Source organism: Acipenser ruthenus, chromosome 39, assembly GCF_902713425.1.
Source record: "Acipenser ruthenus chromosome 39, fAciRut3.2 maternal haplotype, whole genome shotgun sequence".
Lineage (NCBI taxonomy): Eukaryota > Metazoa > Chordata > Actinopteri > Acipenseriformes > Acipenseridae > Acipenser > Acipenser ruthenus.
Genome location: NC_081227.1, coordinates 8335373 through 8357814, shown reverse-complemented (window position 1 = coordinate 8357814; position 22442 = coordinate 8335373). Strand labels below are relative to the sequence as shown.

Sequence of the window (22442 nt, the reverse complement as noted above, 5' to 3'; positions counted from 1 at the left end):
TCGGTCAGTTTATTCCAGTAGGTTTTGCTTCAACGATAATGTTCATCAAGTGTGAGATTTGGTAGAAAATAGGAATAAAATAATATCCGCACACGCAGACATACCTATATTTATGTATATATTTACAAGTCAAAAGACAGATAGATTGAATGAATGAATGAATGAATGAATGAATATTTGAAAAAGCCTGAAAGGAGGTGTAAGAGTTTGCTTCTGATCACAAAATATGATTTTAGTGAAGGGGGAAGAAAAAGGGCTTGGAGATGCCAGGGATTGAGCCCGGGGCCTCATACATGCAAAGCATGAGCTCTACCACGGACAGCTGCCCACCAGTTTGATGCAATTGATCCCTTTTATTTCTGAGACAACTGCTCACGTTCCAGGGTTTCATCCTGAAATGTAGCTCTTCTTTGACAGCACGCAGCACGGCAGATGAGGTGGCCGAGTGGTTAAGGCGATGGACTGCTAATCCATTGTGCTCTGCACGCGTGGGTTCGAATCCCATCCTCGTCGGCTTTTGGCACTTTTTCCTCCGTGGCCTCGGCTCTCCTTCCCTGTGCAGCTTTGACCTGCGTTTAGCTCTGTGGCACTACAGATAGCGCGTTGGACCGTGCTGAGCTGTGCTGCGTGGCGTGACTAAAAGGTTGTGGCTGAGTTCCAGCAGTCTCGCAAGATTTTCTCCTTCGTTTACACTTTAAAATTCAAATCATTTTCTTTTGTGGTTGTTTTTAATAAACAAATTGAGAACATGGAGGTGCTGCTGGGATTCGAACCCAGGATCTCCTGTTTACTAGACAGGCACTTTAACCAACTAAGCCACAGCACCCTGGCCCTGCCTGCAGCTTGCTGAAGTGAAGGGCTTTGTTGCACAGTCCCAAGATCTGCCGGCCATGTAGAGGGATTTCCTAAGTGTGTCAGCCGGCTCCTGGCTTGCTGAAGTGAAGGGCTTTGTTGCAGTCCCAAGATCTGCCTTCCATTTGGAGGGATTTCCTAAGTTTGTCAGCCGGCTCCTGCTGACGCTCCAGTGGCGCAATCGGTTAGCGCGCGGTACTTATATAGCAGTATGTCTGCAGAGCAATGCCGAGGTTGTGAGTTCGAGGCTCACCTGGAGCACTTCCCTTTTCTCGGTCAGTTTATTCCAGTAGGTTTTGCTTCAACGATAATGTTCATCAAGTGTGAGATTTGGTAGAAAATAGGAATAAAATAATATCCGCACACGCAGACATACCTATATTTATGTATATATTTACAAGTCAAAAGACAGATAGATTGAATGAATGAATGAATGAATGAATGAATATTTGAAAAAGCCTGAAAGGAGGTGTAAGAGTTTGCTTCTGATCACAAAATATGATTTTAGTGAAGGGGGAAGAAAAAGGGCTTGGAGATGCCAGGGATTGAGCCCGGGGCCTCATACATGCAAAGCATGAGCTCTACCACGGACAGCTGCCCACCAGTTTGATGCAATTGATCCCTTTTATTTCTGAGACAACTGCTCACGTTCCAGGGTTTCATCCTGAAATGTAGCTCTTCTTTGACAGCACGCAGCACGGCAGATGAGGTGGCCGAGTGGTTAAGGCGATGGACTGCTAATCCATTGTGCTCTGCACGCGTGGGTTCGAATCCCATCCTCGTCGGCTTTTGGCACTTTTTCCTCCGTGGCCTCGGCTCTCCTTCCCTGTGCAGCTTTGACCTGCGTTTAGCTCTGTGGCACTACAGATAGCGCGTTGGACCGTGCTGAGCTGTGCTGCGTGGCGTGACTAAAAGGTTGTGGCTGAGTTCCAGCAGTCTCGCAAGATTTTCTCCTTCGTTTACACTTTAAAATTCAAATCATTTTCTTTTGTGGTTGTTTTTAATAAACAAATTGAGAACATGGAGGTGCTGCTGGGATTCGAACCCAGGATCTCCTGTTTACTAGACAGGCACTTTAACCAACTAAGCCACAGCACCCTGGCCCTGCCTGCAGCTTGCTGAAGTGAAGGGCTTTGTTGCACAGTCCCAAGATCTGCCGGCCATGTAGAGGGATTTCCTAAGTGTGTCAGCCGGCTCCTGGCTTGCTGAAGTGAAGGGCTTTGTTGCAGTCCCAAGATCTGCCTTCCATTTGGAGGGATTTCCTAAGTTTGTCAGCCGGCTCCTGCTGACGCTCCAGTGGCGCAATCGGTTAGCGCGCGGTACTTATATAGCAGTATGTCTGCAGAGCAATGCCGAGGTTGTGAGTTCGAGGCTCACCTGGAGCACTTCCCTTTTCTCGGTCAGTTTATTCCAGTAGGTTTTGCTTCAACGATAATGTTCATCAAGTGTGAGATTTGGTAGAAAATAGGAATAAAATAATATCCGCACACGCAGACATACCTATATTTATGTATATATTTACAAGTCAAAAGACAGATAGATTGAATGAATGAATGAATGAATGAATGAATATTTGAAAAAGCCTGAAAGGAGGTGTAAGAGTTTGCTTCTGATCACAAAATATGATTTTAGTGAAGGGGGAAGAAAAAGGGCTTGGAGATGCCAGGGATTGAGCCCGGGGCCTCATACATGCAAAGCATGAGCTCTACCACGGACAGCTGCCCACCAGTTTGATGCAATTGATCCCTTTTATTTCTGAGACAACTGCTCACGTTCCAGGGTTTCATCCTGAAATGTAGCTCTTCTTTGACAGCACGCAGCACGGCAGATGAGGTGGCCGAGTGGTTAAGGCGATGGACTGCTAATCCATTGTGCTCTGCACGCGTGGGTTCGAATCCCATCCTCGTCGGCTTTTGGCACTTTTTCCTCCGTGGCCTCGGCTCTCCTTCCCTGTGCAGCTTTGACCTGCGTTTAGCTCTGTGGCACTACAGATAGCGCGTTGGACCGTGCTGAGCTGTGCTGCGTGGCGTGACTAAAAGGTTGTGGCTGAGTTCCAGCAGTCTCGCAAGATTTTCTCCTTCGTTTACACTTTAAAATTCAAATCATTTTCTTTTGTGGTTGTTTTTAATAAACAAATTGAGAACATGGAGGTGCTGCTGGGATTCGAACCCAGGATCTCCTGTTTACTAGACAGGCACTTTAACCAACTAAGCCACAGCACCCTGGCCCTGCCTGCAGCTTGCTGAAGTGAAGGGCTTTGTTGCACAGTCCCAAGATCTGCCGGCCATGTAGAGGGATTTCCTAAGTGTGTCAGCCGGCTCCTGGCTTGCTGAAGTGAAGGGCTTTGTTGCAGTCCCAAGATCTGCCTTCCATTTGGAGGGATTTCCTAAGTTTGTCAGCCGGCTCCTGCTGACGCTCCAGTGGCGCAATCGGTTAGCGCGCGGTACTTATATAGCAGTATGTCTGCAGAGCAATGCCGAGGTTGTGAGTTCGAGGCTCACCTGGAGCACTTCCCTTTTCTCGGTCAGTTTATTCCAGTAGGTTTTGCTTCAACGATAATGTTCATCAAGTGTGAGATTTGGTAGAAAATAGGAATAAAATAATATCCGCACACGCAGACATACCTATATTTATGTATATATTTACAAGTCAAAAGACAGATAGATTGAATGAATGAATGAATGAATGAATGAATATTTGAAAAAGCCTGAAAGGAGGTGTAAGAGTTTGCTTCTGATCACAAAATATGATTTTAGTGAAGGGGGAAGAAAAAGGGCTTGGAGATGCCAGGGATTGAGCCCGGGGCCTCATACATGCAAAGCATGAGCTCTACCACGGACAGCTGCCCACCAGTTTGATGCAATTGATCCCTTTTATTTCTGAGACAACTGCTCACGTTCCAGGGTTTCATCCTGAAATGTAGCTCTTCTTTGACAGCACGCAGCACGGCAGATGAGGTGGCCGAGTGGTTAAGGCGATGGACTGCTAATCCATTGTGCTCTGCACGCGTGGGTTCGAATCCCATCCTCGTCGGCTTTTGGCACTTTTTCCTCCGTGGCCTCGGCTCTCCTTCCCTGTGCAGCTTTGACCTGCGTTTAGCTCTGTGGCACTACAGATAGCGCGTTGGACCGTGCTGAGCTGTGCTGCGTGGCGTGACTAAAAGGTTGTGGCTGAGTTCCAGCAGTCTCGCAAGATTTTCTCCTTCGTTTACACTTTAAAATTCAAATCATTTTCTTTTGTGGTTGTTTTTAATAAACAAATTGAGAACATGGAGGTGCTGCTGGGATTCGAACCCAGGATCTCCTGTTTACTAGACAGGCACTTTAACCAACTAAGCCACAGCACCCTGGCCCTGCCTGCAGCTTGCTGAAGTGAAGGGCTTTGTTGCACAGTCCCAAGATCTGCCGGCCATGTAGAGGGATTTCCTAAGTGTGTCAGCCGGCTCCTGGCTTGCTGAAGTGAAGGGCTTTGTTGCAGTCCCAAGATCTGCCTTCCATTTGGAGGGATTTCCTAAGTTTGTCAGCCGGCTCCTGCTGACGCTCCAGTGGCGCAATCGGTTAGCGCGCGGTACTTATATAGCAGTATGTCTGCAGAGCAATGCCGAGGTTGTGAGTTCGAGGCTCACCTGGAGCACTTCCCTTTTCTCGGTCAGTTTATTCCAGTAGGTTTTGCTTCAACGATAATGTTCATCAAGTGTGAGATTTGGTAGAAAATAGGAATAAAATAATATCCGCACACGCAGACATACCTATATTTATGTATATATTTACAAGTCAAAAGACAGATAGATTGAATGAATGAATGAATGAATGAATGAATATTTGAAAAAGCCTGAAAGGAGGTGTAAGAGTTTGCTTCTGATCACAAAATATGATTTTAGTGAAGGGGGAAGAAAAAGGGCTTGGAGATGCCAGGGATTGAGCCCGGGGCCTCATACATGCAAAGCATGAGCTCTACCACGGACAGCTGCCCACCAGTTTGATGCAATTGATCCCTTTTATTTCTGAGACAACTGCTCACGTTCCAGGGTTTCATCCTGAAATGTAGCTCTTCTTTGACAGCACGCAGCACGGCAGATGAGGTGGCCGAGTGGTTAAGGCGATGGACTGCTAATCCATTGTGCTCTGCACGCGTGGGTTCGAATCCCATCCTCGTCGGCTTTTGGCACTTTTTCCTCCGTGGCCTCGGCTCTCCTTCCCTGTGCAGCTTTGACCTGCGTTTAGCTCTGTGGCACTACAGATAGCGCGTTGGACCGTGCTGAGCTGTGCTGCGTGGCGTGACTAAAAGGTTGTGGCTGAGTTCCAGCAGTCTCGCAAGATTTTCTCCTTCGTTTACACTTTAAAATTCAAATCATTTTCTTTTGTGGTTGTTTTTAATAAACAAATTGAGAACATGGAGGTGCTGCTGGGATTCGAACCCAGGATCTCCTGTTTACTAGACAGGCACTTTAACCAACTAAGCCACAGCACCCTGGCCCTGCCTGCAGCTTGCTGAAGTGAAGGGCTTTGTTGCACAGTCCCAAGATCTGCCGGCCATGTAGAGGGATTTCCTAAGTGTGTCAGCCGGCTCCTGGCTTGCTGAAGTGAAGGGCTTTGTTGCAGTCCCAAGATCTGCCTTCCATTTGGAGGGATTTCCTAAGTTTGTCAGCCGGCTCCTGCTGACGCTCCAGTGGCGCAATCGGTTAGCGCGCGGTACTTATATAGCAGTATGTCTGCAGAGCAATGCCGAGGTTGTGAGTTCGAGGCTCACCTGGAGCACTTCCCTTTTCTCGGTCAGTTTATTCCAGTAGGTTTTGCTTCAACGATAATGTTCATCAAGTGTGAGCTTTGGTAGAAAATAGGAATAAAATAATATCCGCACACGCAGACATACCTATATTTATGTATATATTTACAAGTCAAAAGACAGATAGATTGAATGAATGAATGAATGAATGAATGAATATTTGAAAAAGCCTGAAAGGAGGTGTAAGAGTTTGCTTCTGATCACAAAATATGATTTTAGTGAAGGGGGAAGAAAAAGGGCTTGGAGATGCCAGGGATTGAGCCCGGGGCCTCATACATGCAAAGCATGAGCTCTACCACGGACAGCTGCCCACCAGTTTGATGCAATTGATCCCTTTTATTTCTGAGACAACTGCTCACGTTCCAGGGTTTCATCCTGAAATGTAGCTCTTCTTTGACAGCACGCAGCACGGCAGATGAGGTGGCCGAGTGGTTAAGGCGATGGACTGCTAATCCATTGTGCTCTGCACGCGTGGGTTCGAATCCCATCCTCGTCGGCTTTTGGCACTTTTTCCTCCGTGGCCTCGGCTCTCCTTCCCTGTGCAGCTTTGACCTGCGTTTAGCTCTGTGGCACTACAGATAGCGCGTTGGACCGTGCTGAGCTGTGCTGCGTGGCGTGACTAAAAGGTTGTGGCTGAGTTCCAGCAGTCTCGCAAGATTTTCTCCTTCGTTTACACTTTAAAATTCAAATCATTTTCTTTTGTGGTTGTTTTTAATAAACAAATTGAGAACATGGAGGTGCTGCTGGGATTCGAACCCAGGATCTCCTGTTTACTAGACAGGCACTTTAACCAACTAAGCCACAGCACCCTGGCCCTGCCTGCAGCTTGCTGAAGTGAAGGGCTTTGTTGCACAGTCCCAAGATCTGCCGGCCATGTAGAGGGATTTCCTAAGTGTGTCAGCCGGCTCCTGGCTTGCTGAAGTGAAGGGCTTTGTTGCAGTCCCAAGATCTGCCTTCCATTTGGAGGGATTTCCTAAGTTTGTCAGCCGGCTCCTGCTGACGCTCCAGTGGCGCAATCGGTTAGCGCGCGGTACTTATATAGCAGTATGTCTGCAGAGCAATGCCGAGGTTGTGAGTTCGAGGCTCACCTGGAGCACTTCCCTTTTCTCGGTCAGTTTATTCCAGTAGGTTTTGCTTCAACGATAATGTTCATCAAGTGTGAGATTTGGTAGAAAATAGGAATAAAATAATATCCGCACACGCAGACATACCTATATTTATGTATATATTTACAAGTCAAAAGACAGATAGATTGAATGAATGAATGAATGAATGAATGAATATTTGAAAAAGCCTGAAAGGAGGTGTAAGAGTTTGCTTCTGATCACAAAATATGATTTTAGTGAAGGGGGAAGAAAAAGGGCTTGGAGATGCCAGGGATTGAGCCCGGGGCCTCATACATGCAAAGCATGAGCTCTACCACGGACAGCTGCCCACCAGTTTGATGCAATTGATCCTTCATTTCTGAGACAACTGCTCACGTTCCAGGGTTTCATCCTGAAATGTAGCTCTTCTTTGACAGCACGCAGCACGGCAGATGAGGTGGCCGAGTGGTTAAGGCGATGGACTGCTAATCCATTGTGCTCTGCACGCGTGGGTTCGAATCCCATCCTCGTCGGCTTTTGGCACTTTTTCCTCCGTGGCCTCGGCTCTCCTTCCCTGTGCAGCTTTGACCTGCGTTTAGCTCTGTGGCACTACAGATAGCGCGTTGGACCGTGCTGAGCTGTGCTGCGTGGCGTGACTAAAAGGTTGTGGCTGAGTTCCAGCAGTCTCGCAAGATTTTCTCCTTCGTTTACACTTTAAAATTCAAATCATTTTCTTTTGTGGTTGTTTTTAATAAACAAATTGAGAACATGGAGGTGCTGCTGGGATTCGAACCCAGGATCTCCTGTTTACTAGACAGGCACTTTAACCAACTAAGCCACAGCACCCTGGCCCTGCCTGCAGCTTGCTGAAGTGAAGGGCTTTGTTGCACAGTCCCAAGATCTGCCGGCCATGTAGAGGGATTTCCTAAGTGTGTCAGCCGGCTCCTGGCTTGCTGAAGTGAAGGGCTTTGTTGCAGTCCCAAGATCTGCCTTCCATTTGGAGGGATTTCCTAAGTTTGTCAGCCGGCTCCTGCTGACGCTCCAGTGGCGCAATCGGTTAGCGCGCGGTACTTATATAGCAGTATGTCTGCAGAGCAATGCCGAGGTTGTGAGTTCGAGGCTCACCTGGAGCACTTCCCTTTTCTCGGTCAGTTTATTCCAGTAGGTTTTGCTTCAACGATAATGTTCATCAAGTGTGAGATTTGGTAGAAAATAGGAATAAAATAATATCCGCACACGCAGACATACCTATATTTATGTATATATTTACAAGTCAAAAGACAGATAGATTGAATGAATGAATGAATGAATGAATGAATATTTGAAAAAGCCTGAAAGGAGGTGTAAGAGTTTGCTTCTGATCACAAAATATGATTTTAGTGAAGGGGGAAGAAAAAGGGCTTGGAGATGCCAGGGATTGAGCCCGGGGCCTCATACATGCAAAGCATGAGCTCTACCACGGACAGCTGCCCACCAGTTTGATGCAATTGATCCCTTTCATTTCTGAGACAACTGCTCACGTTCCAGGGTTTCATCCTGAAATGTAGCTCTTCTTTGACAGCACGCAGCACGGCAGATGAGGTGGCCGAGTGGTTAAGGCGATGGACTGCTAATCCATTGTGCTCTGCACGCGTGGGTTCGAATCCCATCCTCGTCGGCTTTTGGCACTTTTTCCTCCGTGGCCTCGGCTCTCCTTCCCTGTGCAGCTTTGACCTGCGTTTAGCTCTGTGGCACTACAGATAGCGCGTTGGACCGTGCTGAGCTGTGCTGCGTGGCGTGACTAAAAGGTTGTGGCTGAGTTCCAGCAGTCTCGCAAGATTTTCTCCTTCGTTTACACTTTAAAATTCAAATCATTTTCTTTTGTGGTTGTTTTTAATAAACAAATTGAGAACATGGAGGTGCTGCTGGGATTCGAACCCAGGATCTCCTGTTTACTAGACAGGCACTTTAACCAACTAAGCCACAGCACCCTGGCCCTGCCTGCAGCTTGCTGAAGTGAAGGGCTTTGTTGCACAGTCCCAAGATCTGCCGGCCATGTAGAGGGATTTCCTAAGTGTGTCAGCCGGCTCCTGGCTTGCTGAAGTGAAGGGCTTTGTTGCAGTCCCAAGATCTGCCTTCCATTTGGAGGGATTTCCTAAGTTTGTCAGCCGGCTCCTGCTGACGCTCCAGTGGCGCAATCGGTTAGCGCGCGGTACTTATATAGCAGTATGTCTGCAGAGCAATGCCGAGGTTGTGAGTTCGAGGCTCACCTGGAGCACTTCCCTTTTCTCGGTCAGTTTATTCCAGTAGGTTTTGCTTCAACGATAATGTTCATCAAGTGTGAGATTTGGTAGAAAATAGGAATAAAATAATATCCGCACACGCAGACATACCTATATTTATGTATATATTTACAAGTCAAAAGACAGATAGATTGAATGAATGAATGAATGAATGAATGAATATTTGAAAAAGCCTGAAAGGAGGTGTAAGAGTTTGCTTCTGATCACAAAATATGATTTTAGTGAAGGGGGAAGAAAAAGGGCTTGGAGATGCCAGGGATTGAGCCCGGGGCCTCATACATGCAAAGCATGAGCTCTACCACGGACAGCTGCCCACCAGTTTGATGCAATTGATCCCTTTCATTTCTGAGACAACTGCTCACGTTCCAGGGTTTCATCCTGAAATGTAGCTCTTCTTTGACAGCACGCAGCACGGCAGATGAGGTGGCCGAGTGGTTAAGGCGATGGACTGCTAATCCATTGTGCTCTGCACGCGTGGGTTCGAATCCCATCCTCGTCGGCTTTTGGCACTTTTTCCTCCGTGGCCTCGGCTCTCCTTCCCTGTGCAGCTTTGACCTGCGTTTAGCTCTGTGGCACTACAGATAGCGCGTTGGACCGTGCTGAGCTGTGCTGCGTGGCGTGACTAAAAGGTTGTGGCTGAGTTCCAGCAGTCTCGCAAGATTTTCTCCTTCGTTTACACTTTAAAATTCAAATCATTTTCTTTTGTGGTTGTTTTTAATAAACAAATTGAGAACATGGAGGTGCTGCTGGGATTCGAACCCAGGATCTCCTGTTTACTAGACAGGCACTTTAACCAACTAAGCCACAGCACCCTGGCCCTGCCTGCAGCTTGCTGAAGTGAAGGGCTTTGTTGCACAGTCCCAAGATCTGCCGGCCATGTAGAGGGATTTCCTAAGTGTGTCAGCCGGCTCCTGGCTTGCTGAAGTGAAGGGCTTTGTTGCAGTCCCAAGATCTGCCTTCCATTTGGAGGGATTTCCTAAGTTTGTCAGCCGGCTCCTGCTGACGCTCCAGTGGCGCAATCGGTTAGCGCGCGGTACTTATATAGCAGTATGTCTGCAGAGCAATGCCGAGGTTGTGAGTTCGAGGCTCACCTGGAGCACTTCCCTTTTCTCGGTCAGTTTATTCCAGTAGGTTTTGCTTCAACGATAATGTTCATCAAGTGTGAGATTTGGTAGAAAATAGGAATAAAATAATATCCGCACACGCAGACATACCTATATTTATGTATATATTTACAAGTCAAAAGACAGATAGATTGAATGAATGAATGAATGAATGAATGAATATTTGAAAAAGCCTGAAAGGAGGTGTAAGAGTTTGCTTCTGATCACAAAATATGATTTTAGTGAAGGGGGAAGAAAAAGGGCTTGGAGATGCCAGGGATTGAGCCCGGGGCCTCATACATGCAAAGCATGAGCTCTACCACGGACAGCTGCCCACCAGTTTGATGCAATTGATCCCTTTCATTTCTGAGACAACTGCTCACGTTCCAGGGTTTCATCCTGAAATGTAGCTCTTCTTTGACAGCACGCAGCACGGCAGATGAGGTGGCCGAGTGGTTAAGGCGATGGACTGCTAATCCATTGTGCTCTGCACGCGTGGGTTCGAATCCCATCCTCGTCGGCTTTTGGCACTTTTTCCTCCGTGGCCTCGGCTCTCCTTCCCTGTGCAGCTTTGACCTGCGTTTAGCTCTGTGGCACTACAGATAGCGCGTTGGACCGTGCTGAGCTGTGCTGCGTGGCGTGACTAAAAGGTTGTGGCTGAGTTCCAGCAGTCTCGCAAGATTTTCTCCTTCGTTTACACTTTAAAATTCAAATCATTTTCTTTTGTGGTTGTTTTTAATAAACAAATTGAGAACATGGAGGTGCTGCTGGGATTCGAACCCAGGATCTCCTGTTTACTAGACAGGCACTTTAACCAACTAAGCCACAGCACCCTGGCCCTGCCTGCAGCTTGCTGAAGTGAAGGGCTTTGTTGCACAGTCCCAAGATCTGCCGGCCATGTAGAGGGATTTCCTAAGTGTGTCAGCCGGCTCCTGGCTTGCTGAAGTGAAGGGCTTTGTTGCAGTCCCAAGATCTGCCTTCCATTTGGAGGGATTTCCTAAGTTTGTCAGCCGGCTCCTGCTGATGCTCCAGTGGCGCAATCGGTTAGCGCGCGGTACTTATATAGCAGTATGTCTGCAGAGCAATGCCGAGGTTGTGAGTTCGAGGCTCACCTGGAGCACTTCCCTTTTCTCGGTCAGTTTATTCCAGTAGGTTTTGCTTCAACGATAATGTTCATCAAGTGTGAGATTTGGTAGAAAATAGGAATAAAATAATATCCGCACACGCAGACATACCTATATTTATGTATATATTTACAAGTCAAAAGACAGATAGATTGAATGAATGAATGAATGAATGAATGAATATTTGAAAAAGCCTGAAAGGAGGTGTAAGAGTTTGCTTCTGATCACAAAATATGATTTTAGTGAAGGGGGAAGAAAAAGGGCTTGGAGATGCCAGGGATTGAGCCCGGGGCCTCATACATGCAAAGCATGAGCTCTACCACGGACAGCTGCCCACCAGTTTGATGCAATTGATCCCTTTCATTTCTGAGACAACTGCTCACGTTCCAGGGTTTCATCCTGAAATGTAGCTCTTCTTTGACAGCACGCAGCACGGCAGATGAGGTGGCCGAGTGGTTAAGGCGATGGACTGCTAATCCATTGTGCTCTGCACGCGTGGGTTCGAATCCCATCCTCGTCGGCTTTTGGCACTTTTTCCTCCGTGGCCTCGGCTCTCCTTCCCTGTGCAGCTTTGACCTGCGTTTAGCTCTGTGGCACTACAGATAGCGCGTTGGACCGTGCTGAGCTGTGCTGCGTGGCGTGACTAAAAGGTTGTGGCTGAGTTCCAGCAGTCTCGCAAGATTTTCTCCTTCGTTTACACTTTAAAATTCAAATCATTTTCTTTTGTGGTTGTTTTTAATAAACAAATTGAGAACATGGAGGTGCTGCTGGGATTCGAACCCAGGATCTCCTGTTTACTAGACAGGCACTTTAACCAACTAAGCCACAGCACCCTGGCCCTGCCTGCAGCTTGCTGAAGTGAAGGGCTTTGTTGCACAGTCCCAAGATCTGCCGGCCATGTAGAGGGATTTCCTAAGTGTGTCAGCCGGCTCCTGGCTTGCTGAAGTGAAGGGCTTTGTTGCAGTCCCAAGATCTGCCTTCCATTTGGAGGGATTTCCTAAGTTTGTCAGCCGGCTCCTGCTGACGCTCCAGTGGCGCAATCGGTTAGCGCGCGGTACTTATATAGCAGTATGTCTGCAGAGCAATGCCGAGGTTGTGAGTTCGAGGCTCACCTGGAGCACTTCCCTTTTCTCGGTCAGTTTATTCCAGTAGGTTTTGCTTCAACGATAATGTTCATCAAGTGTGAGATTTGGTAGAAAATAGGAATAAAATAATATCCGCACACGCAGACATACCTATATTTATGTATATATTTACAAGTCAAAAGACAGATAGATTGAATGAATGAATGAATGAATGAATGAATATTTGAAAAAGCCTGAAAGGAGGTGTAAGAGTTTGCTTCTGATCACAAAATATGATTTTAGTGAAGGGGGAAGAAAAAGGGCTTGGAGATGCCAGGGATTGAGCCCGGGGCCTCATACATGCAAAGCATGAGCTCTACCACGGACAGCTGCCCACCAGTTTGATGCAATTGATCCCTTTCATTTCTGAGACAACTGCTCACGTTCCAGGGTTTCATCCTGAAATGTAGCTCTTCTTTGACAGCACGCAGCACGGCAGATGAGGTGGCCGAGTGGTTAAGGCGATGGACTGCTAATCCATTGTACTCTGCACGCGTGGGTTCGAATCCCATCCTCGTCGGCTTTTGGCACTTTTTCCTCCGTGGCCTCGGCTCTCCTTCCCTGTGCAGCTTTGACCTGCGTTTAGCTCTGTGGCACTACAGATAGCGCGTTGGACCGTGCTGAGCTGTGCTGCGTGGCGTGACTAAAAGGTTGTGGCTGAGTTCCAGCAGTCTCGCAAGATTTTCTCCTTCGTTTACACTTTAAAATTCAAATCATTTTCTTTTGTGGTTGTTTTTAATAAACAAATTGAGAACATGGAGGTGCTGCTGGGATTCGAACCCAGGATCTCCTGTTTACTAGACAGGCACTTTAACCAACTAAGCCACAGCACCCTGGCCCTGCCTGCAGCTTGCTGAAGTGAAGGGCTTTGTTGCACAGTCCCAAGATCTGCCGGCCATGTAGAGGGATTTCCTAAGTGTGTCAGCCGGCTCCTGGCTTGCTGAAGTGAAGGGCTTTGTTGCAGTCCCAAGATCTGCCTTCCATTTGGAGGGATTTCCTAAGTTTGTCAGCCGGCTCCTGCTGACGCTCCAGTGGCGCAATCGGTTAGCGCGCGGTACTTATATAACAGTATGTCTGCAGAGCAATGCCGAGGTCGTGAGTTCGAGGCTCACCTGGAGCACTTCCCTTTTCTCGGTCAGTTTATTCCAGTAGGTTTTGCTTCAACGATAATGTTCATCAAGTGCGAGATTTGGTAGAAAATAGGAATAAAATAATATCCGCACACGCAGACATACCTATATTTATGTATATATTTACAAGTCAAAAGACAGATAGATTGAATGAATGAATGAATGAATGAATGAATATTTGAAAAAGCCTGAAAGGAGGTGTAAGAGTTTGCTTCTGATCACAAAATATGATTTTAGTGAAGGGGGAAGAAAAAGGGCTTGGAGATGCCAGGGATTGAGCCCGGGGCCTCATACATGCAAAGCATGAGCTCTACCACGGACAGCTGCCCACCAGTTTGATGCAATTGATCCCTTTCATTTCTGAGACAACTGCTCACGTTCCAGGGTTTCATCCTGAAATGTAGCTCTTCTTTGACAGCACGCAGCACGGCAGATGAGGTGGCCGAGTGGTTAAGGCGATGGACTGCTAATCCATTGTGCTCTGCACGCGTGGGTTCGAATCCCATCCTCGTCGGCTTTTGGCACTTTTTCCTCCGTGGCCTCGGCTCTCCTTCCCTGTGCAGCTTTGACCTGCGTTTAGCTCTGTGGCACTACAGATAGCGCGTTGGACCGTGCTGAGCTGTGCTGCGTGGCGTGACTAAAAGGTTGTGGCTGAGTTCCAGCAGTCTCGCAAGATTTTCTCCTTCGTTTACACTTTAAAATTCAAATCATTTTCTTTTGTGGTTGTTTTTAATAAACAAATTGAGAACATGGAGGTGCTGCTGGGATTCGAACCCAGGATCTCCTGTTTACTAGACAGGCACTTTAACCAACTAAGCCACAGCACCCTGGCCCTGCCTGCAGCTTGCTGAAGTGAAGGGCTTTGTTGCACAGTCCCAAGATCTGCCGGCCATGTAGAGGGATTTCCTAAGTGTGTCAGCCGGCTCCTGGCTTGCTGAAGTGAAGGGCTTTGTTGCAGTCCCAAGATCTGCCTTCCATTTGGAGGGATTTCCTAAGTTTGTCAGCCGGCTCCTGCTGACGCTCCAGTGGCGCAATCGGTTAGCGCGCGGTACTTATATAGCAGTATGTCTGCAGAGCAATGCCGAGGTCGTGAGTTCGAGGCTCACCTGGAGCACTTCCCTTTTCTCGGTCAGTTTATTCCAGTAGGTTTTGCTTCAACGATAATGTTCATCAAGTGTGAGATTTGGTAGAAAATAGGAATAAAATAATATCCGCACACGCAGACATACCTATATTTATGTATATATTTACAAGTCAAAAGACAGATAGATTGAATGAATGAATGAATGAATGAATGAATATTTGAAAAAGCCTGAAAGGAGGTGTAAGAGTTTGCTTCTGATCACAAAATATGATTTTAGTGAAGGGGGAAGAAAAAGGGCTTGGAGATGCCAGGGATTGAGCCCGGGGCCTCATACATGCAAAGCATGAGCTCTACCACGGACAGCTGCCCACCAGTTTGATGCAATTGATCCCTTTCATTTCTGAGACAACTGCTCACGTTCCAGGGTTTCATCCTGAAATGTAGCTCTTCTTTGACAGCACGCAGCACGGCAGATGAGGTGGCTGAGTGGTTAAGGCGATGGACTGCTAATCCATTGTGCTCTGCACGTGTGGGTTCGAATCCCATCCTCGTCGGCTTTTGGCACTTTTTCCTCCGTGGCCTCGGCTCTCCTTCCCTGTGCAGCTTTGACCTGCGTTTAGCTCTGTGGCACTACAGATAGCGCGTTGGACCGTGCTGAGCTGTGCTGCGTGGCGTGACTAAAAGGTTGTGGCTGAGTTCCAGCAGTCTCGCAAGATTTTCTCCTTCGTTTACACTTTAAAATTCAAATCATTTTCTTTTGTGGTTGTTTTTAATAAACAAATTGAGAACATGGAGGTGCTGCTGGGATTCGAACCCAGGATCTCCTGTTTACTAGACAGGCACTTTAACCAACTAAGCCACAGCACCCTGGCCCTGCCTGCAGCTTGCTGAAGTGAAGGGCTTTGTTGCACAGTCCCAAGATCTGCCGGCCATGTAGAGGGATTTCCTAAGTGTGTCAGCCGGCTCCTGGCTTGCTGAAGTGAAGGGCTTTGTTGCAGTCCCAAGATCTGCCTTCCATTTGGAGGGATTTCCTAAGTTTGTCAGCCGGCTCCTGCTGACGCTCCAGTGGCGCAATCGGTTAGCGCGCGGTACTTATATAGCAGTATGTCTGCAGAGCAATGCCGAAGTCGTGAGTTCGAGGCTCACCTGGAGCACTTCCCTTTTCTCGGTCAGTTTATTCCAGTAGGTTTTGCTTCAACGATAATGTTCATCAAGTGTGAGATTTGGTAGAAAATAGGAATAAAATAATATCCGCACACGCAGACATACCTATATTTATGTATATATTTACAAGTCAAAAGACAGATAGATTGAATGAATGAATGAATGAATGAATGAATATTTGAAAAAGCCTGAAAGGAGGTGTAAGAGTTTGCTTCTGATCACAAAATATGATTTTAGTGAAGGGGGAAGAAAAAGGGCTTGGAGATGCCAGGGATTGAGCCCGGGGCCTCATACATGCAAAGCATGAGCTCTACCACGGACAGCTGCCCACCAGTTTGATGCAATTGATCCCTTTCATTTCTGAGACAACTGCTCACGTTCCAGGGTTTCATCCTGAAATGTAGCTCTTCTTTGACAGCACGCAGCACGGCAGATGAGGTGGCCGAGTGGTTAAGGCGATGGACTGCTAATCCATTGTGCTCTGCACGCGTGGGTTCGAATCCCATCCTCGTCGGCTTTTGGCACTTTTTCCTCCGTGGCCTCGGCTCTCCTTCCCTGTGCAGCTTTGACCTGCGTTTAGCTCTGTGGCACTACAGATAGCGCGTTGGACCGTGCTGAGCTGTGCTGCGTGGCGTGACTAAAAGGTTGTGGCTGAGTTCCAGCAGTCTCGCAAGATTTTCTCCTTCGTTTACACTTTAAAATTCAAATCATTTTCTTTTGTGGTTGTTTTTAATAAACAAATTGAGAACATGGAGGTGCTGCTGGGATTCGAACCCAGGATCTCCAGTTTACTAGACAGGCACTTTAACCAACTAAGCCACAGCACCCTGGCCCTGCCTGCAGCTTGCTGAAGTGAAGGGCTTTGTTGCACAGTCCCAAGATCTGCCGGCCATGTAGAGGGATTTCCTAAGTGTGTCAGCCGGCTCCTGGCTTGCTGAAGTGAAGGGCTTTGTTGCAGTCCCAAGATCTGCCTTCCATTTGGAGGGATTTCCTAAGTTTGTCAGCCGGCTCCTGCTGACGCTCCAGTGGCGCAATCGGTTAGCGCGCGGTACTTATATAGCAGTATGTCTGCAGAGCAATGCCGAGGTCGTGAGTTCGAGGCTCACCTGGAGCACTTCCCTTTTCTCGGTCAGTTTATTCCAGTAGGTTTTGCTTCAACGATAATGTTCATCAAGTGCGAGATTTGGTAGAAAATAGGAATAAAATAATATCCGCACACGCAGACATACCTATATTTATGTATATATTTACAAGTCAAAAGACAGATAGATTGAATGAATGAATGAATGAATGAATGAATATTTGAAAAAGCCTGAAAGGAGGTGTAAGAGTTTGCTTCTGATCACAAAATATGATTTTAGTGAAGGGGGAAGAAAAAGGGCTTGGAGATGCCAGGGATTGAGCCCGGGGCCTCATACATGCAAAGCATGAGCTCTACCACGGACAGCTGCCCACCAGTTTGATGCAATTGATCCCTTTCATTTCTGAGACAACTGCTCACGTTCCAGGGTTTCATCCTGAAATGTAGCTCTTCTTTGACAGCACGCAGCACGGCAGATGAGGTGGCCGAGTGGTTAAGGCGATGGACTGCTAATCCATTGTGCTCTGCACGCGTGGGTTCGAATCCCATCCTCGTCGGCTTTTGGCACTTTTTCCTCCGTGGCCTCGGCTCTCCTTCCCTGTGCAGCTTTGACCTGCGTTTAGCTCTGTGGCACTACAGATAGCGCGTTGGACCGTGCTGAGCTGTGCTGCGTGGCGTGACTAAAAGGTTGTGGCTGAGTTCCAGCAGTCTCGCAAGATTTTCTCCTTCGTTTACACTTTAAAATTCAAATCATTTTCTTTTGTGGTTGTTTTTAATAAACAAATTGAGAACATGGAGGTGCTGCTGGGATTCGAACCCAGGATCTCCTGTTTACTAGACAGGCACTTTAACCAACTAAGCCACAGCACCCTGGCCCTGCCTGCAGCTTGCTGAAGTGAAGGGCTTTGTTGCACAGTCCCAAGATCTGCCGGCCATGTAGAGGGATTTCCTAAGTGTGTCAGCCGGCTCCTGGCTTGCTGAAGTGAAGGGCTTTGTTGCAGTCCCAAGATCTGCCTTCCATTTGGAGGGATTTCCTAAGTTTGTCAGCCGGCTCCTGCTGACGCTCCAGTGGCGCAATCGGTTAGCGCGCGGTACTTATATAGCAGTATGTCTGAAGAGCAATGCCGAGGTCGTGAGTTCGAGGCTCACCTGCAGCACTTCCCTTTTCTCGGTCAGTTTATTCCAGTAGGTTTTGCTTCAACGATAATGTTCATCAAGTGCGAGATTTGGTAGAAAATAGGAATAAAATAATATCCGCACACGCAGACATACCTATATTTATGTATATATTTACAAGTCAAAAGACAGATAGATTGAATGAATGAATGAATGAATGAATGAATATTTGAAAAAGCCTGAAAGGAGGTGTAAGAGTTTGCTTCTGATCACAAAATATGATTTTAGTGAAGGGGGAAGAAAAAGGGCTTGGAGATGCCAGGGATTGAGCCCGGGGCCTCATACATGCAAAGCATGAGCTCTACCACGGACAGCTGCCCACCAGTTTGATGCAATTGATCCCTTTCATTTCTGAGACAACTGCTCACGTTCCAGGGTTTCATCCTGAAATGTAGCTCTTCTTTGACAGCACGCAGCACGGCAGATGAGGTGGCCGAGTGGTTAAGGCGATGGACTGCTAATCCATTGTGCTCTGCACGCGTGGGTTCGAATCCCTTCCTCGTCGGCTTTTGGCACTTTTTCCTCCGTGGCCTCGGCTCTCCTTCCCTGTGCAGCTTTGACCTGCGTTTAGCTCTGTGGCACTACAGATAGCGCGTTGGACCGTGCTGAGCTGTGCTGCGTGGCGTGACTAAAAGGTTGTGGCTGAGTTCCAGCAGTCTCGCAAGATTTTCTCCTTCGTTTACACTTTAAAATTCAAATCATTTTCTTTTGTGGTTGTTTTTAATAAACAAATTGAGAACATGGAGGTGCTGCTGGGATTCGAACCCAGGATCTCCTGTTTACTAGACAGGCACTTTAACCAACTAAGCCACAGCACCCTGGCCCTGCCTGCAGCTTGCTGAAGTGAAGGGCTTTGTTGCACAGTCCCAAGATCTGCCGGCCATGTAGAGGGATTTCCTAAGTGTCAGCCGGCTCCTGGCTTGCTGAAGTGAAGAGCTTTGTTGCAGTCCCAAGATCTGCCTTCCATTTGGAGGGATTTCCTAAGTTTGTCAGCCGGCTCCTGCTGACGCTCCAGTGGCGCAATCGGTTAGCGCGCGGTACTTATATAGCAGTATGTCTGCAGAGCAATGCCGAGGTCGTGAGTTCGAGGCTCACCTGGAGCACTTCCCTTTTCTCGGTCAGTTTATTCCAGTAGGTTTTGCTTCAACGATAATGTTCATCAAGTGCGAGATTTGGTAGAAAATAGGAATAAAATAATATCCGCACACGCAGACATACCTATATTTATGTATATATTTACAAGTCAAAAGACAGATAGATTGAATGAATGAATGAATGAATGAATGAATATTTGAAAAAGCCTGAAAGGAGGTGTAAGAGTTTGCTTCTGATCACAAAATATGATTTTAGTGAAGGGGGAAGAAAAAGGGCTTGGAGATGCCAGGGATTGAGCCCGGGGCCTCATACATGCAAAGCATGAGCTCTACCACGGACAGCTGCCCACCAGTTTGATGCAATTGATCCCTTTCATTTCTGAGACAACTGCTCACGTTCCAGGGTTTCATCCTGAAATGTAGCTCTTCTTTGACAGCACGCAGCACGGCAGATGAGGTGGCCGAGTGGTTAAGGCGATGGACTGCTAATCCATTGTGCTCTGCACGCGTGGGTTCGAATCCCATCCTCGTCGGCTTTTGGCACTTTTTCCTCCGTGGCCTCGGCTCTCCTTCCCTGTGCAGCTTTGACCTGCGTTTAGCTCTGTGGCACTACAGATAGCGCGTTGGACCGTGCTGAGCTGTGCTGCGTGGCGTGACTAAAAGGTTGTGGCTGAGTTCCAGCAGTCTCGCAAGATTTTCTCCTTCGTTTACACTTTAAAATTCAAATCATTTTCTTTTGTGGTTGTTTTTAATAAACAAATTGAGAACATGGAGGTGCTGCTGGGATTCGAACCCAGGATCTCCTGTTTACTAGACAGGCACTTTAACCAACTAAGCCACAGCACCCTGGCCCTGCCTGCAGCTTGCTGAAGTGAAGGGCTTTGTTGCACAGTCCCAAGATCTGCCGGCCATGTAGAGGGATTTCCTAAGTGTGTCAGCCGGCTCCTGGCTTGCTGAAGTGAAGGGCTTTGTTGCAGTCCCAAGATCTGCCTTCCATTTGGAGGGATTTCCTAAGTTTGTCAGCCGGCTCCTGCTGACGCTCCAGTGGCGCAATCGGTTAGCGCGCGGGTACTTATATAGCAGTATGTCTGCAGAGCAATGCCGAGGTCGTGAGTTCGAGGCTCACCTGGAGCACTTCCCTTTTCTCGGTCAGTTTATTCCAGTAGGTTTTGCTTCAACGATAATGTTCATCAAGTGCGAGATTTGGTAGAAAATAGGAATAAAATAATATCCGCACACGCAGACATACCTATATTTATGTATATATTTACAAGTCAAAAGACAGATAGATTGAATGAATGAATGAATGAATGAATGAATATTTGAAAAAGCCTGAAAGGAGGTGTAAGAGTTTGCTTCTGATCACAAAATATGATTTTAGTGAAGGGGGAAGAAAAAGGGCTTGGAGATGCCAGGGATTGAGCCCGGGGCCTCATACATGCAAAGCATGAGCTCTACCACGGACAGCTGCCCACCAGTTTGATGCAATTGATCCCTTTCATTTCTGAGACAACTGCTCACGTTCCAGGGTTTCATCCTGAAATGTAGCTCTTCTTTGACAGCACGCAGCACGGCAGATGAGGTGGCCGAGTGGTTAAGGCGATGGACTGCTAATCCATTGTGCTCTGCACGCGTGGGTTCGAATCCCATCCTCGTCGGCTTTTGGCACTTTTTCCTCCGTGGCCTCGGCTCTCCTTCCCTGTGCAGCTTTGACCTGCGTTTAGCTCTGTGGCACTACAGATAGCGCGTTGGACCGTGCTGAGCTGTGCTGCGTGGCGTGACTAAAAGGTTGTGGCTGAGTTCCAGCAGTCTCGCAAGATTTTCTCCTTCGTTTACACTTTAAAATTCAAATCATTTTCTTTTGTGGTTGTTTTTAATAAACAAATTGAGAACATGGAGGTGCTGCTGGGATTCGAACCCAGGATCTTCTGTTTACTAGACAGGCACTTTAACCAACTAAGCCACAGCACCCTGGCCCTGCCTGCAGCTTGCTGAAGTGAAGGGCTTTGTTGCACAGTCCCAAGATCTGCCGGCCATGTAGAGGGATTTCCTAAGTGTGTCAGCCGGCTCCTGGCTTGCTGAAGTGAAGGGCTTTGTTGGTCCCAAGATCTGCCTTCCATTTGGAGGGGTTTCCTAAGTTTGTCAGCCAGCTCCTGCTGACGCTCCAGTGGCGCAATCGGTTAGCGCGCGGGTACTTATATAGCAGTATGTCTGCAGAGCAATGCCGAGGTCGTGAGTTCGAGGCTCACCTGGAGCACTTCCCTTTTCTCGGTCAGTTTATTCCAGTAGGTTTTGCTTCAACGATAATGTTCATCAAGTGCGAGATTTGGTAGAAAATAGGAATAAAATAATATCCGCACACGCAGACATACCTATATTTATGTATATATTTACAAGTCAAAAGACAGATAGATTGAATGAATGAATGAATGAATGAATGAATATTTGAAAAAGCCTGAAAGGAGGTGTAAGAGTTTGCTTCTGATCACAAAATATGATTTTAGTGAAGGGGGAAGAAAAAGGGCTTGGAGATGCCAGGGATTGAGCCCGGGGCCTCATACATGCAAAGCATGAGCTCTACCACGGACAGCTGCCCACCAGTTTGATGCAATTGATCCCTTTCATTTCTGAGACAACTGCTCACGTTCCAGGGTTTCATCCTGAAATGTAGCTCTTCTTTGACAGCACGCAGCACGGCAGATGAGGTGGCCGAGTGGTTAAGGCGATGGACTGCTAATCCATTGTGCTCTGCACGCGTGGGTTCGATTCCCATCCTCGTCGGCTTTTGGCACTTTTTCCTCCGTGGCCTCGGCTCTCCTTCCCTGTGCAGCTTTGACCTGCGTTTAGCTCTGTGGCACTACAGATAGCGCGTTGGACCGTGCTGAGCTGTGCTGCGTGGCGTGACTAAAAGGTTGTGGCTGAGTTCCAGCAGTCTCGCAAGATTTTCTCCTTCGTTTACACTTTAAAATTCAAATCATTTTCTTTTGTGGTTGTTTTTAATAAACAAATTGAGAACATGGAGGTGCTGCTGGGATTCGAACCCAGGATCTCCTGTTTACTAGACAGGCACTTTAACCAACTAAGCCACAGCACCCTGGCCCTGCCTGCAGCTTGCTGAAGTGAAGGGCTTTGTTGCACAGTCCCAAGATCTGCCGGCCATGTAGAGGGATTTCCTAAGTGTGTCAGCCGGCTCCTGGCTTGCTGAAGTGAAGGGCTTTGTTGCAGTCCCAAGATCTGCCTTCCATTTGGAGGGATTTCCTAAGTTTGTCAGCCGGCTCCTGCTGACGCTCCAGTGGCGCAATCGGTTAGCGCGCGGTACTTATATAGCAGTATGTCTGCAGAGCAATGCCGAGGTCGT

General features: G+C 47.6%; 1 protein-coding gene and 60 non-coding genes across 61 annotated transcripts in view; 41 read left to right on the top strand and 20 right to left on the bottom strand.

Annotated features, from left to right (window-relative positions):
• Positions 1-22442, top strand: part of LOC131707274 (uncharacterized) — a 118379-nt gene that overhangs the window by 18811 nt on the left and 77126 nt on the right. The window lies entirely within an intron of this gene.
• On the top strand, positions 432-513 carry trnas-gcu (transfer RNA serine (anticodon GCU)). Its single transcript has one exon. It is a non-coding gene; the product is annotated as a tRNA-Ser (tRNA).
• Positions 753-826, bottom strand: trnat-agu (transfer RNA threonine (anticodon AGU)). Its single transcript has one exon. It is a non-coding gene; the product is annotated as a tRNA-Thr (tRNA).
• On the top strand, positions 1019-1113 carry trnai-uau (transfer RNA isoleucine (anticodon UAU)). The gene is made up of 2 exons: positions 1019-1056; positions 1078-1113. It is a non-coding gene; the product is annotated as a tRNA-Ile (tRNA).
• On the top strand, positions 1556-1637 carry trnas-gcu (transfer RNA serine (anticodon GCU)). Its single transcript has one exon. It is a non-coding gene; the product is annotated as a tRNA-Ser (tRNA).
• On the bottom strand, positions 1877-1950 carry trnat-agu (transfer RNA threonine (anticodon AGU)). Its single transcript has one exon. It is a non-coding gene; the product is annotated as a tRNA-Thr (tRNA).
• Positions 2143-2237, top strand: trnai-uau (transfer RNA isoleucine (anticodon UAU)). The gene is made up of 2 exons: positions 2143-2180; positions 2202-2237. It is a non-coding gene; the product is annotated as a tRNA-Ile (tRNA).
• On the top strand, positions 2680-2761 carry trnas-gcu (transfer RNA serine (anticodon GCU)). Its single transcript has one exon. It is a non-coding gene; the product is annotated as a tRNA-Ser (tRNA).
• Positions 3001-3074, bottom strand: trnat-agu (transfer RNA threonine (anticodon AGU)). Its single transcript has one exon. It is a non-coding gene; the product is annotated as a tRNA-Thr (tRNA).
• trnai-uau (transfer RNA isoleucine (anticodon UAU)) lies at positions 3267-3361 on the top strand. The gene is made up of 2 exons: positions 3267-3304; positions 3326-3361. It is a non-coding gene; the product is annotated as a tRNA-Ile (tRNA).
• On the top strand, positions 3804-3885 carry trnas-gcu (transfer RNA serine (anticodon GCU)). Its single transcript has one exon. It is a non-coding gene; the product is annotated as a tRNA-Ser (tRNA).
• Positions 4125-4198, bottom strand: trnat-agu (transfer RNA threonine (anticodon AGU)). The gene has a single exon. It is a non-coding gene; the product is annotated as a tRNA-Thr (tRNA).
• On the top strand, positions 4391-4485 carry trnai-uau (transfer RNA isoleucine (anticodon UAU)). Its single transcript has 2 exons — positions 4391-4428; positions 4450-4485. It is a non-coding gene; the product is annotated as a tRNA-Ile (tRNA).
• On the top strand, positions 4928-5009 carry trnas-gcu (transfer RNA serine (anticodon GCU)). Its single transcript has one exon. It is a non-coding gene; the product is annotated as a tRNA-Ser (tRNA).
• On the bottom strand, positions 5249-5322 carry trnat-agu (transfer RNA threonine (anticodon AGU)). Its single transcript has one exon. It is a non-coding gene; the product is annotated as a tRNA-Thr (tRNA).
• Positions 5515-5609, top strand: trnai-uau (transfer RNA isoleucine (anticodon UAU)). The gene is made up of 2 exons: positions 5515-5552; positions 5574-5609. It is a non-coding gene; the product is annotated as a tRNA-Ile (tRNA).
• On the top strand, positions 6052-6133 carry trnas-gcu (transfer RNA serine (anticodon GCU)). The gene has a single exon. It is a non-coding gene; the product is annotated as a tRNA-Ser (tRNA).
• trnat-agu (transfer RNA threonine (anticodon AGU)) lies at positions 6373-6446 on the bottom strand. The gene has a single exon. It is a non-coding gene; the product is annotated as a tRNA-Thr (tRNA).
• trnai-uau (transfer RNA isoleucine (anticodon UAU)) lies at positions 6639-6733 on the top strand. The gene is made up of 2 exons: positions 6639-6676; positions 6698-6733. It is a non-coding gene; the product is annotated as a tRNA-Ile (tRNA).
• On the top strand, positions 7174-7255 carry trnas-gcu (transfer RNA serine (anticodon GCU)). Its single transcript has one exon. It is a non-coding gene; the product is annotated as a tRNA-Ser (tRNA).
• On the bottom strand, positions 7495-7568 carry trnat-agu (transfer RNA threonine (anticodon AGU)). The gene has a single exon. It is a non-coding gene; the product is annotated as a tRNA-Thr (tRNA).
• On the top strand, positions 7761-7855 carry trnai-uau (transfer RNA isoleucine (anticodon UAU)). The gene is made up of 2 exons: positions 7761-7798; positions 7820-7855. It is a non-coding gene; the product is annotated as a tRNA-Ile (tRNA).
• Positions 8298-8379, top strand: trnas-gcu (transfer RNA serine (anticodon GCU)). Its single transcript has one exon. It is a non-coding gene; the product is annotated as a tRNA-Ser (tRNA).
• Positions 8619-8692, bottom strand: trnat-agu (transfer RNA threonine (anticodon AGU)). Its single transcript has one exon. It is a non-coding gene; the product is annotated as a tRNA-Thr (tRNA).
• Positions 8885-8979, top strand: trnai-uau (transfer RNA isoleucine (anticodon UAU)). Its single transcript has 2 exons — positions 8885-8922; positions 8944-8979. It is a non-coding gene; the product is annotated as a tRNA-Ile (tRNA).
• On the top strand, positions 9422-9503 carry trnas-gcu (transfer RNA serine (anticodon GCU)). Its single transcript has one exon. It is a non-coding gene; the product is annotated as a tRNA-Ser (tRNA).
• Positions 9743-9816, bottom strand: trnat-agu (transfer RNA threonine (anticodon AGU)). The gene has a single exon. It is a non-coding gene; the product is annotated as a tRNA-Thr (tRNA).
• On the top strand, positions 10009-10103 carry trnai-uau (transfer RNA isoleucine (anticodon UAU)). Its single transcript has 2 exons — positions 10009-10046; positions 10068-10103. It is a non-coding gene; the product is annotated as a tRNA-Ile (tRNA).
• trnas-gcu (transfer RNA serine (anticodon GCU)) lies at positions 10546-10627 on the top strand. The gene has a single exon. It is a non-coding gene; the product is annotated as a tRNA-Ser (tRNA).
• trnat-agu (transfer RNA threonine (anticodon AGU)) lies at positions 10867-10940 on the bottom strand. Its single transcript has one exon. It is a non-coding gene; the product is annotated as a tRNA-Thr (tRNA).
• Positions 11133-11227, top strand: trnai-uau (transfer RNA isoleucine (anticodon UAU)). Its single transcript has 2 exons — positions 11133-11170; positions 11192-11227. It is a non-coding gene; the product is annotated as a tRNA-Ile (tRNA).
• Positions 11670-11751, top strand: trnas-gcu (transfer RNA serine (anticodon GCU)). The gene has a single exon. It is a non-coding gene; the product is annotated as a tRNA-Ser (tRNA).
• trnat-agu (transfer RNA threonine (anticodon AGU)) lies at positions 11991-12064 on the bottom strand. Its single transcript has one exon. It is a non-coding gene; the product is annotated as a tRNA-Thr (tRNA).
• trnai-uau (transfer RNA isoleucine (anticodon UAU)) lies at positions 12257-12351 on the top strand. Its single transcript has 2 exons — positions 12257-12294; positions 12316-12351. It is a non-coding gene; the product is annotated as a tRNA-Ile (tRNA).
• On the top strand, positions 12794-12875 carry trnas-gcu (transfer RNA serine (anticodon GCU)). Its single transcript has one exon. It is a non-coding gene; the product is annotated as a tRNA-Ser (tRNA).
• Positions 13115-13188, bottom strand: trnat-agu (transfer RNA threonine (anticodon AGU)). Its single transcript has one exon. It is a non-coding gene; the product is annotated as a tRNA-Thr (tRNA).
• Positions 13381-13475, top strand: trnai-uau (transfer RNA isoleucine (anticodon UAU)). Its single transcript has 2 exons — positions 13381-13418; positions 13440-13475. It is a non-coding gene; the product is annotated as a tRNA-Ile (tRNA).
• On the top strand, positions 13918-13999 carry trnas-gcu (transfer RNA serine (anticodon GCU)). The gene has a single exon. It is a non-coding gene; the product is annotated as a tRNA-Ser (tRNA).
• Positions 14239-14312, bottom strand: trnat-agu (transfer RNA threonine (anticodon AGU)). The gene has a single exon. It is a non-coding gene; the product is annotated as a tRNA-Thr (tRNA).
• Positions 14505-14599, top strand: trnai-uau (transfer RNA isoleucine (anticodon UAU)). The gene is made up of 2 exons: positions 14505-14542; positions 14564-14599. It is a non-coding gene; the product is annotated as a tRNA-Ile (tRNA).
• trnas-gcu (transfer RNA serine (anticodon GCU)) lies at positions 15042-15123 on the top strand. Its single transcript has one exon. It is a non-coding gene; the product is annotated as a tRNA-Ser (tRNA).
• On the bottom strand, positions 15363-15436 carry trnat-agu (transfer RNA threonine (anticodon AGU)). Its single transcript has one exon. It is a non-coding gene; the product is annotated as a tRNA-Thr (tRNA).
• trnai-uau (transfer RNA isoleucine (anticodon UAU)) lies at positions 15629-15723 on the top strand. The gene is made up of 2 exons: positions 15629-15666; positions 15688-15723. It is a non-coding gene; the product is annotated as a tRNA-Ile (tRNA).
• trnas-gcu (transfer RNA serine (anticodon GCU)) lies at positions 16166-16247 on the top strand. The gene has a single exon. It is a non-coding gene; the product is annotated as a tRNA-Ser (tRNA).
• On the bottom strand, positions 16487-16560 carry trnat-agu (transfer RNA threonine (anticodon AGU)). Its single transcript has one exon. It is a non-coding gene; the product is annotated as a tRNA-Thr (tRNA).
• Positions 16753-16847, top strand: trnai-uau (transfer RNA isoleucine (anticodon UAU)). The gene is made up of 2 exons: positions 16753-16790; positions 16812-16847. It is a non-coding gene; the product is annotated as a tRNA-Ile (tRNA).
• Positions 17290-17371, top strand: trnas-gcu (transfer RNA serine (anticodon GCU)). The gene has a single exon. It is a non-coding gene; the product is annotated as a tRNA-Ser (tRNA).
• On the bottom strand, positions 17611-17684 carry trnat-agu (transfer RNA threonine (anticodon AGU)). Its single transcript has one exon. It is a non-coding gene; the product is annotated as a tRNA-Thr (tRNA).
• Positions 17877-17971, top strand: trnai-uau (transfer RNA isoleucine (anticodon UAU)). The gene is made up of 2 exons: positions 17877-17914; positions 17936-17971. It is a non-coding gene; the product is annotated as a tRNA-Ile (tRNA).
• On the top strand, positions 18414-18495 carry trnas-gcu (transfer RNA serine (anticodon GCU)). Its single transcript has one exon. It is a non-coding gene; the product is annotated as a tRNA-Ser (tRNA).
• Positions 18735-18808, bottom strand: trnat-agu (transfer RNA threonine (anticodon AGU)). The gene has a single exon. It is a non-coding gene; the product is annotated as a tRNA-Thr (tRNA).
• Positions 18999-19093, top strand: trnai-uau (transfer RNA isoleucine (anticodon UAU)). Its single transcript has 2 exons — positions 18999-19036; positions 19058-19093. It is a non-coding gene; the product is annotated as a tRNA-Ile (tRNA).
• trnas-gcu (transfer RNA serine (anticodon GCU)) lies at positions 19536-19617 on the top strand. The gene has a single exon. It is a non-coding gene; the product is annotated as a tRNA-Ser (tRNA).
• Positions 19857-19930, bottom strand: trnat-agu (transfer RNA threonine (anticodon AGU)). Its single transcript has one exon. It is a non-coding gene; the product is annotated as a tRNA-Thr (tRNA).
• trnai-uau (transfer RNA isoleucine (anticodon UAU)) lies at positions 20123-20218 on the top strand. The gene is made up of 2 exons: positions 20123-20161; positions 20183-20218. It is a non-coding gene; the product is annotated as a tRNA-Ile (tRNA).
• Positions 20661-20742, top strand: trnas-gcu (transfer RNA serine (anticodon GCU)). The gene has a single exon. It is a non-coding gene; the product is annotated as a tRNA-Ser (tRNA).
• Positions 20982-21055, bottom strand: trnat-agu (transfer RNA threonine (anticodon AGU)). Its single transcript has one exon. It is a non-coding gene; the product is annotated as a tRNA-Thr (tRNA).
• Positions 21246-21341, top strand: trnai-uau (transfer RNA isoleucine (anticodon UAU)). The gene is made up of 2 exons: positions 21246-21284; positions 21306-21341. It is a non-coding gene; the product is annotated as a tRNA-Ile (tRNA).
• On the top strand, positions 21784-21865 carry trnas-gcu (transfer RNA serine (anticodon GCU)). Its single transcript has one exon. It is a non-coding gene; the product is annotated as a tRNA-Ser (tRNA).
• On the bottom strand, positions 22105-22178 carry trnat-agu (transfer RNA threonine (anticodon AGU)). The gene has a single exon. It is a non-coding gene; the product is annotated as a tRNA-Thr (tRNA).
• The window catches only part of trnai-uau (transfer RNA isoleucine (anticodon UAU)), a 95-nt gene continuing 23 nt past the window's right edge, over positions 22371-22442 (top strand). Inside the window, exons 1-2 of the tRNA in view lie at positions 22371-22408; positions 22430-22442. The exon at positions 22430-22442 is cut by the window's right edge and continues 23 nt beyond it. This is a non-coding gene — a tRNA (tRNA-Ile). The remainder of the gene's footprint in view (positions 22409-22429) is intronic.